Source organism: Cryptotermes secundus, unplaced genomic scaffold (assembly GCF_002891405.2).
Source record: "Cryptotermes secundus unplaced genomic scaffold, Csec_1.0 scaffold870, whole genome shotgun sequence".
In the NCBI taxonomy this organism is placed as follows: domain Eukaryota; kingdom Metazoa; phylum Arthropoda; class Insecta; order Blattodea; family Kalotermitidae; genus Cryptotermes; species Cryptotermes secundus.
In genome coordinates, this window is record NW_019743163.1 from 604,781 (window position 1) to 615,554 (window position 10,774).

General features: G+C 42.0%; 1 non-coding gene across 1 annotated transcript; it reads right to left on the reverse strand.

Moving 5' to 3' along the window:
• Positions 1 to 6,952: 6,952 nt before the first annotated feature.
• Trnaf-gaa lies at positions 6,953 to 7,025 on the reverse strand. The gene has a single exon. It is a non-coding gene; the product is annotated as a tRNA-Phe (tRNA).
• Positions 7,026 to 10,774: the final 3,749 nt, after the last annotated feature.

The window sequence follows — 10,774 nt, forward strand, 5'->3', positions numbered from 1 at the left end:
TGTTCATATATTTACGTTTATACTACTGCATCAATTTCTCTGTTTCCGTATGATATTTGTATTCTCATCATAAGCATAAACAAAATCTCACATATCTTGAATTTACTAGCCACTTCATGCATAACTGATTCCAAGGAACAAGATCCCTGAGAAATTGATAGTTGCTTAGCTAACCAATAAAATTCACCACCATTTTATGAAGCTGTAGTTTTATTACCATATTTGCACAAGCCTATTCTGAGCAAGTTCATTCCAGTCTATATTCCAATATTGTATTTCTTAAATTAACCATTTTAATGCCCTCCTCCTGTCTATATTTAGTTGCCCAGAATGGCTTCTTCCTTACAAGATTTCTGTCCAAAATCTTCCTCACATTTCTCATTTTCCTATTTACGCTATATATTGTATGTCCCACCATTTTTATCCCCCTTGATATGATAACTCTAGCAATGAAGGGCATGACGCCTGTGATGTTATGTCATATCATCCAGAACAAGTCCGCCAACGTTTTGGAGAAATCTGCGGACTCCATCTTCAGTGTTAAGGTAAGCAGTAAACTAGCAAGGAGACCGATTTGCCGCCTGCTTCTTGCTGCCTTACTCATTCACCCTAAAGATGGTATGTTCCTCCCAAATTTGATAAACTTCTGCCAGTGTCACATCCAAGAGATGGTACGATCTTAATTACTGCTGCACAAACCTCAAATCCAACACTCTTGTTGTAATGTTTTTTGAAGAGTTAGGGGCCTAAAGAGTACATAAAATTGTGTAAGGCAGTACAAGGCACAGTTCAAACATTTGGGAACAACAGTAACAAATCAAAATTTGATTCAGAAGGAAGTTCAGAGGTGGCTGAATTCTGGTGATTCTTCCTAGCGTTCAGGCCTTCAGGTTTTGTCTTCCCAGCTCTCTCTCTCATTCATGGAGCTGAGCCCTTCATGAAAGCTGTCACTTGTGCAGCTACTTACAAATTTCCCAGCATTTTATGGAACCTGAAAGTTCATTATCATGTTCACAAGAGCCCCCCACTGGTCCCTATTCTGAGCCAAATCAATCCAATCCATACCATCTCATCCTATCACTCTAAGATTCATTTTAATATTGTCCACACACCTACATTTTGCTCTTCCAAGTGGTCTCTTTCCTTTTGGCTTTCCAACCAATATCCTATATGCATTCCTCTTCTCCCCACTCGTGCTACATGTACTGCCGATCTCATCCTCCTTGGCTTGATCATTCTAATTATACTTGGAGAAGAGTACAAGCTATGAAGCTCCTCATTATGCAGCTTTCTCCAACCTCCTGTCACTTCATCTCTCTTCGGTCCAAATATTCTCCTCAGCACCCTGTTTTCAAACACCCTCAGACTATGTTTCTCCCTTAGAGACCAAGTTTCACACCCATACAGAACCACAGGTAAAATTATAGTTTTGTATATTCTAATTTTTATCTTTTTGGACAGCAGACAGGAGGACAAAAGGTTCTGGACTGAATGGTAGCAACATTATGTGAGTTCAGTCTCCTCTTAATGTCCTCCTGAATCAGGTTTTGATGTGTTATAGTCATTCCCAAATATCTGAACTGTGCCACATTTTCAAAACATCTGTTTCCTATCTTTATGCCATGAATTTGCCCTGCATTTTGGTGATGAGATAGCAACATACATTTAGTTTTCTTTGTGTTTACATCTACACCAACTTCCTTACTTGCATTAATTAAAGTTTGTGTGTTTCTCTTTATGGTATCTACATTATCACCCAGTAGATTCACATCATCGGCATAGACCAACAGCTGATGTGTCCCATTTAATTTCAGTCTCATCTGGTTTTCTTGGACCTTTTTAATGGCATATTCTGAAGCAAAGTTGGAAAGCAGTAGCAATGAAGCATCTCCTTGTTTTAGACCATTGTGGGTAGGAAAATTATCAGACAAATGTTTACCTATACAGACTTTACCATACATTTCGATTAAACACGTTTTAATCGGCCTAACAATTTTCATGAGTACAACAAACTCTTATCAGAATATTGTACAATACTTCCCTCCTAGCTGAGTCCTAGGCTTTCTTGAAGTCTATGAATAGCTGATGTACTGTCTCATCGTACTCCCATTTTTTCTCCAATATCTGACGAATGCAAAAGATCTGATCTATAGTTGATCTGTTATGTCGAAACCCTAATGATGATCCCCAATAATTTCATCTACATATGGACTTAACCTTGAGAGAAGAATACTGGATAAAATTTTGTATGAAGTTGATAGCAGCGATATCCCACGATAATTACTACAGTCAGTTTTATCACCCTATTTGTGAACTGGTACAATAGTAGACTCCTTCCTGTGATCAGGAAATGTTTCCTTACTCCAAATAGAATTAATTAGCTTTTGGATATCAGAACGTAATATTTCGCCTGCTACTTGAATAAGTTCTGCTAGAACTTGATCCCTATATGAAAGTTTCAATTTCAACCTCAAATGGCTAGGATCAGGTGCTAACAGCCCAACTGCCTATACTTCTATCTGCCTAACATCACTGACTGTATGTGCAATCAGTAACTTGTCTTCTCATCCACTGGCTAAAGAGAAGAAAGTCAGAATATACAAAACTATGACTTTACCTGTGACTCTGTATGGGTGTGAAACTTGGTCTCTGGCACTAAGGGAACAACATCGGCTGAGAGTGTTCGAGTACAGGGTGCTGAGGAGAATATTTGGACTGTAGAGAGATGAAGTGACAGGGGGTTGGAGAAAACTGCATAATGAGGAGATTCATAACTTGTACTCTTCTCAAAGTATAATTAGAATGATCAAGCCAAAGAGGATGAGATCGGCAGTACATGTAGCACGAATGGGGAGAAGAGGAATGCATATAGGATACTGGTTGGAAAGCCAAAAGGAAAGAGACCACTCGGAAGACCAAAATGTAGGTGTGTGGGCAATATTAAAATGAATCTTAGAGAGATAGGATGAGATGAGATGAGATGGTATGGATTGGATTGATTTGGCTCAGAATAGGGACCAGTGGGGGGCTCTTGTGAACATGATAATGAACTTTCAGGTTCCAAAAAATGCTGGGAAGTTCTTGAGTAGCTGCACAATTGGCAACTGTTCAAGAAGGGCTCAGCTCATGAAATTAGTTAACAAAACGCATCTGAAATTTGCACGGTATGATAAGAAATAGTGAAGGTAATTAAATGCGTTTCCTGCAAGCAGTACGAGGGGTATACCCTCTGAAAGTATGGAATCCCATTGCGTTAATGTTGATTCAGCCTTCAAAAAGGACATCTGTTGGGTTTACCCAACAAAGTGGACTAAGTCGTGTGCTTAGCGCAACGTAATTAAATTGTTCGCTAATAGATGGCATGACGTAATCCAAACAGTTACAAATGATTTTCATTCTTCGACATAGATGGCAGAGCAAGCTTTACCAGTGGTGGGAAATTAAGTGTCATGTCGGTCGCTCCCTCTGCGTGCGCAATTCCATTCCAGGCGGGTTTTGTTTAGTCTCTTTCTAAACATTATTTCAGATGCAGTCCCGTTACAGTGGCCAAATGGCATTGCAGAATAATCTGATGGATGCCAAGTTCTAGAACATGGGACCTCACTGCGAGGTCAAGGTCACCTTTGTCTGCTAAACATGCATTGTTCTGACGATGGTGGATGACACACAGAAACACTGTGGTTTTGGACTTTTCCACCGTCCGGAATTGTAGGTAATAGAAGACACGACGTTTCGGAAACTGAATCTGTTTCCGTCTTCAGGTAAGAAATGAAGACACCTACTCAGTTGGGCCCGTTAGAAAAAGCTAATCTCAATCACTGGACAACTCCTGGCTGGGTAAATCTGACAGGAGTTGTCCAGTGATTGAGATAGCTCTTTCTAAAGGGCCAAACTGAGTAGGTGTCTTCCTTTCTCACCTGAAGACGGTAACATATCCAGTTTCCGAAACCTCGTGTCCTCTATTACCTAGAATTACGGACGATGGAAGAAACCCAAAACCCCCAGTAGTTCTGTATGCATTGTTATGTTTCCCCAGGTTTCGGAGAACAGGCTTGTACAACATAACGATTGTAAATCAGAAATAATAGTAGAAAGCACTGAAACTCTACCGTACTGCACGGCGCTGCATCTTCATAGTCACAGCTGTCAACTGCAAATCCAGCGCTGTTTTGTTCCCTTACAAAATTAGCGTGTCACTTGCAATTCAGCGCTCGCCGAGAAACAGCTGAGTATGTCTTTCCTGCTCTAACAACAACCCTGATGATGGAAACGGAAGTAGTTTCTGAGACGCCGGCTTTGTATGTTAATAAGTTTATATGCTTCAAAAATAACTGTGTTAACAGGAGCAGGAATGTGTGCTTATTTCCAAATTGCCTTACCGACCTTGGTATCTATTTATTGCAAGTACTGAGCTACTATATACAACACTCCACTTAAAAATATTGTGCCCTTTGTCTCCTTAAATATACTGTCACGTGTTAGTGACCAGACACGGAGATTGGATTCGTAATTGCTTTTATTGAAGACTTGTAACAGTCTCGCTGATTTACAAACTTTAACTACAGCACACATTAAGTCTTCTCAGCCTTCACTAGCCGTTGCTTGGTAGCGGCTCTCAACAATGTCCTCTTCTGCTTAGTCTTTGCCGGCTCTACCATCTCACATCTCTCTGTCTCAACTATAGATATATTTTTTCTTCTGTGGCGCTACAGCCCCAATTTGGGCCTAGGCCTACCTCCATGAAACTCTCCGTTTCACTTCGGTTTACTAGATCTTACACGTACGGTAAGACTCCTTGGGCGAGTGATCAGCTCGTCGCAAGACCTCTACCTGTAGACAAACACAGAAAAACGCACACAAACATCCATGCCCTGAGTGGGATTCGAACCCACGATCTCGGTTTCCGAGCGAGCGAAGACAGTGCATGCCTTAGACCGCTCGGCTACCGTGACCGGCAACTATAGATATAGATATTAGCAATACCTATATGTCATATTAGGTACCAGTGTCTGTATGTTGAAGTTTTTTCAGAAAACTGGTTAGTTAAATTTGAATTATAAGTAAAATAGGATTTATATGTCGGATTTGACGTTCTCTCAAAGAAGGTTATGAGGAATTCTGTCTTCTGGTATACAACGCTGTGAAATCCGTTGAAATTTAACGTCTAGTACTTATATTTTACTAAACTGAGTTTCAGTAACAACTTTTGGGGTGAAGAGTACTGCCTCCTAGTCCGCTGAAAGTCAACCGATGTTTCAGAAAAAAACATCGCCTCCATTTTCAGAGTTGCAGAATAAGCCGAGCAGGAAACCAGAGTACACGCAGGCGACTTTGATCGGACTAGACGGCGTTATGTCCCGGCAGATACAGCTCTTCATAACCACCACCGCTGTAATAAATAACCTCAACATCAAATTTCAGCGAAATCCGTCAAGTAGTTTTACAGGTGAAACAGAGGGGAAGGTATGACCTGAGCATTCATTTTGTGCGTTTTGTGCATAGTACGCCTAGGAAAGCAACAGTTATTTTGAGAGGCTTCAGCTGCTATCGGCAGCCACCATGAAGGACATACCTGGGCATGGATCACTACGTTAAGGCCTAATTTTGTCAAAAATCAGTAGCCCAACCACAATAAAATGAAGCATCTCATTTTTCCGTGAATGTTCTCAGTTTCGCAGTTACACGCACATACATGTAAAAATGCAGCTATCCCTGTAACAGGCCTTGGAGGCCCATAGGGTTGTGAGACGTCGAGGCTCCCACATTTTCTACACAATCGGCTCACAGATGTCAGTGAGGTTGTCAGCCTTACGCGCCGGTCACCTTATATCTCAGGAAGATTTACGGTACTCGTTTCTGTTAGAGGCTGAGTCGACCCCAGGCCTATAGTGCGGCTGGAAGGATTAGGTCAATGGAAAAATCCAGTGACATCATCGGGAAACGAACCCGCGACCTTCCGGCTTGTAGGACACTGCCTCACCCAACTTCTCACTTTCCATTTAGCCGCCTATCGAATTGCACTAATGGTACGCGTCCCACCAAGTGAGAAACACTGCGTTACTATGCTTGGGTAAGCATTGCAAATTTGTGATCTCCACTTCTCACCATCAGACTGAGCCGCTGGCCTTTCTTCTCAAGGTCCGCTGATATGCTGATCTGAACACGTGGCACCAGATCCTCTCGTCTTCCCAAGCTTGGTCCATTTCCAGTACCGAGCCCATCCGATGTAAAGGAAGACTCCAAGAACCTCGCTCCATGCTACTTGTCACCCAACTCGGCGAGAATTCAGAAGGTCATGCATGCCGTCACCAGCGCTCGGTCACTAAGGTTCATAATGCTGCGTTGCCTCTATTCGAAATCATCCTTGAGGTAGGAGGAAACGAGACCTTCGATGCCCCTTAAGAGGGTTCTGTACTTTTTATTGTATGAGTTCATCTCCACACCCTTGAATTCATTATATAGCTCTGTCGTCATTTGCGATGCTTGCTTGTTTTCCTTTGCTGGAAGCGCAGTTCCTGGTAACAGGTTTCCGCAAAGTGGCGAGTCTCTCTTTACAAGGGGGCTTGCAAGGGTACTACAAAGGACTTTACAGTTTTGGTTTTTCATTGAAACGTCTTTTCTTCCTTTCTTTCCTTCATGTCTTCTCCTTTTCGCACTTTTCTGACTTTAAAGCAAGCGAGAACTCTTCGTGTGATCAACGTTCGGAGGCCGTCGTTTCTTCCTTGGCTTGCATTCGTAGCTTGACACGCCCACTTCTCTCCCAGAAGACCACGTTTTTAATATCTGACGGCCGACAAATACGCACACCACAGCATTACAGAGCCGATGTGAAAGAAATGTCGCTGCACAATTGTCTTCGAACTTTTTACCGGTCCCAAGGTCAAAAGCATCTCGCCTCAAAAATGTTGTATTTTTTGAGAGGGCACAACAAAATAATTGGAACAAAATTAACTGCCGAAACCCGGGATTGAACCAGGGACCTTTAGATCTTCAGTCTAACGCTCTCCCAACTGAGCTATTTCGGCTGATGTGTCGCACGAGATAAGATATCGTATTTTCTGGGATTGCTGTGTGAAGTGCTATTAAAGGCCTTGGTTGAGAGCATTGCTTCTTACTATTATTTTTGTGACATTACTCAGGGTCGCTTTCCAAATGCCCAAGTCACGTGACATCGGATGTGAGAATCATTGTGATTAATCGAAATGATTGTGTTGCTTAAATTATACATGGTTGGTTATACATTTACTGAGTTCACGTTTCATCATCGGATTTACGTAATTATTACGCATTTATGGAATTTTATTGTAGGAAATGTTCATTACAGAATGTGTTTTAGAAGTCCGGTGATTATGAAGGACAAAATGTTCTCAAGCATGTGGGGACACATAAAATGATTCTTGAGCAGCGCTGCCAGAGTTCAAGAAGTTTCAGATTAACGCTCCTTTCGAAATCCGGACCGATGACTGAATGGAAAGGGAGGGGAGGTGTATAGCGTTGGTTACCGTTTCCAAAGTTGTGACGTCATGAAGGCCAGTGCGAGGTAACAAAAGGTTCCAGAACCGCGAACTTTGCCCAATCGCGATTATGAATTCTGAGACTTTCTACTCGAGGGTACGACTTAACATCAGGGATCTCGACTGTGATACTCGTCGTTCCGTTCTGGCCAAACACGGACGAACCCTGCAACACCCCGACCCGGGATCCACGACATTACTCCAACAAATGTACATACATACGTAACTAATGGGTTAATAAACACCGCCAGCCCCTGTAGATTGACAACAAGTGGCTCATCTGTTTCAATATGTGATCCTTTAGCTTATTTCAGTTGGTTATTTAACGACGATGACACTATTGTTACGATATAGCATAGGATGATTAATGACTATGGAATGAGAAATGACAAGGAAAACACAAATACTCGGAGGAAAACGCCTCAGTGCCACTTTGTTCACCGCAAATCCCACGCTTCATAAAGATGTTGGTGAACAGATAGGTCTTGTGCCGACATATCGGCCAGATTACGGGCTGGACGGCCGAGAAACTGGGACTCGAATCTCAGTAGAGACTGCAGGGTTTTTTTTCTCGAGACCGACTCTAGAAACTTTTCCGTTTCGTACACAGTTGGCACCTGAAGTTCTTTGCCCGGAGCTAAGTGGAGAGACTGAGGAACACCACGTAAAACCTCACGTTAACGAGAAAAGGTGAACAGTTACACGTCGCCATAAATTATTTTGGTTTCCAATCATCTTGACATGACGCCTCCCCCCCCATACGTTTTAAAATAAATGCAAGTCTTTCATTGGTATTTATAGCGTTATGGTTCATAATATATGACACAAACTCCGTCCTAAGTGCAGCAATTTATTGTAGTTCTTTCGTCTTTCTTTCTTCTACACTACATGTTTCGGCCGTAAATGGCCATCATCAGGTGTGTACTCTCACGTAGCTGCTACACTGCACGTAGTGCAAAATTCAAAAAAATACTAGTCTTCCTAATTGTGTATTTCTCCCTTGCTAACAGGTTTCAGTATATCAGAATCCTTCCCGCTGATATCTGTCAGATATGTACAAAATCTTTGTTAACCTACAGACGTCAATTTGATTTTCAAAAACTGGCACTTTTAAAATCTTCAGTTCCAATTTAAAAATTTTAAAATTTAAAAATTTCTTTAAATTGTTTTCAAATTTTAAAATTTAAAGTTCTCAGGGGTGCCTGCCCCATGTCTATAGTGCTGCAGCGACTACTCCTTGCTTCCAGCACCGTTCAGGTATTATTCTGTGTAGGCTCTCTGTGTGGGTGCCACTGCTTATCTTTAATGCAGCACGCACACAAGGAGCCTACACAGAATAAATCCCTCCCATTAATCTTTGTCTATATGTGTATCTCACTGCCGTTGCTAGGCAATGGCTTAGTAAAAGTGTTACAGCGGCAACGAATACATACGCAAATTAGAATAATTGTTGGAAGCGTCGTCTCTATGCGGTCCGTGGCGTATCAAGTAAAGTAGGCGATTAGTTCTTCCGAGAACTTCTTGTTTAATATTTGGATTAATACAGCTTGCAGGGGTTCATGGAAGAGATGATTAAAGCAGGCAAAAACTAAGCACTTCTGCCGAATTTTATATAAAAAATATATTTTATATCCTCCTGGTTTCACGTCCCCCCCCCCAAAGCCTCCCCCGTGGGGCGCGTCTCCCAGTTTGGGAACCACTGACTTCATCAGACTTCAGTCTGCAATGCATCATATGGAAGCGTGTCCGTCGGTCCGTCCGTCGACCCCATAAACTGCATGCCAACAGAACATCGTGATCCAGCCCAGCTCACTGGCTGCACTTTCCTCTTAACAATGCTCCAGTCGGATACAGAGGCAGCAAACACTCACACACAAAAGTGGAAAGTACCTGTTCTAGGCGCTTTCGTGAGCCCACTTAGAGCAGCTATTTGGTTGAGGCTCTATGCTACAAGCCGGAAGGTCGCGGATTCGAGTTCTGATGAGGTGACTGGATGTTTCAGTTGACTCAGCCTCTAACAGAAATGAGTACTAGTAATCCTCCTGGGGAGGTGGGTAAAGGGTGGCCGGCGCATAAGGCTGACAACCTCAACGCCATCTGTGAGCCGTCTAGAAAATGTGGGAACCTCGACGTCTCAGAACCCTATGGGCCTTCACTGCCTGTTACAGGGATAGCTTAACCTTTCTAACCCTATACAGGTATAAGGTAAAGTTGTCCCTGTGCTTAACTAATTAAGCACTAGGCCATGGAGGCGTATGGGGCCATGGATGTATAGATCAGTGTTCCGCAACCGGTGTGCCGTCACAAGGTGGAAGGTGTGACGCGAACTTTTACCTATTGTAAGAAATTAATTGTCGAATTTTATTCGTTTTATTTTATCCCAGTTATCTTGTTCCATATGCTTGTATTTTATTCTCAGCCGCTGCACTGATTAAATAAGATGATGCTTGTTTATTCTTTATTACATGCTGTGATTTTTTATGTAGCGTAATTCTAATAAATTAAACGAAAATTATTTACTCAGAGTTGTTGTTATATCACAGTTTTCATTGTTGATTTATTTTTAATTTTCTCGCATCTACGCAGCTTCTTTGATATGCTTGCCGCATGTTCTGTGTACGTGCTTCTCCTTAAAACTGCAGGGATTAGCATGGGTTTCCCTGTCTTTTATAACGCTGTTTTAGTATTTGCCCCTGTTTGTTAGAAGTTAGAGCTTCTTCAACTTTATGACTTTCTTCCTGTAACGATGCACCCACCGATTATTGGACTTCATTTAAAATTATAAATATTTCAAAAATAAGTCGGTATAGTGTCACTTCTTCCGTTTGAAGAGTAGAGATCCCGCGTTTTACAATTGTTTCAGTTCTATCACAGCTGTGCTCTGAAATAGTTCGCAAATTTTGGTTGCTAGTTAGAGAATTACAGATGGGTCGTTTGAGATGTCCCCGACTGTATGACCACTTGCTGACTGCAATAAAGTGCTGATGGACACAATTAAAGAACATTTAGAAATGCTGCAGCAGAAATTCAATAAGTATTTTGGAGAGAGTGTACAAGATTTCGACTGGGTTCGTGATCCATTCGTTGCGAATTCAGTACATCTTCCGATTAATATACAAGAGGAACTCGCAGATTTAAAAGCAGACAGAACATTGAAACTAAAACTTCTCGAAGTGCCTTTGGATACGTTTTGGTTGGCAATAAGGAGTGGATACCCGGCTATCTCCGAGATGGCAGCTAATGTGTTATTGCCATTTTCA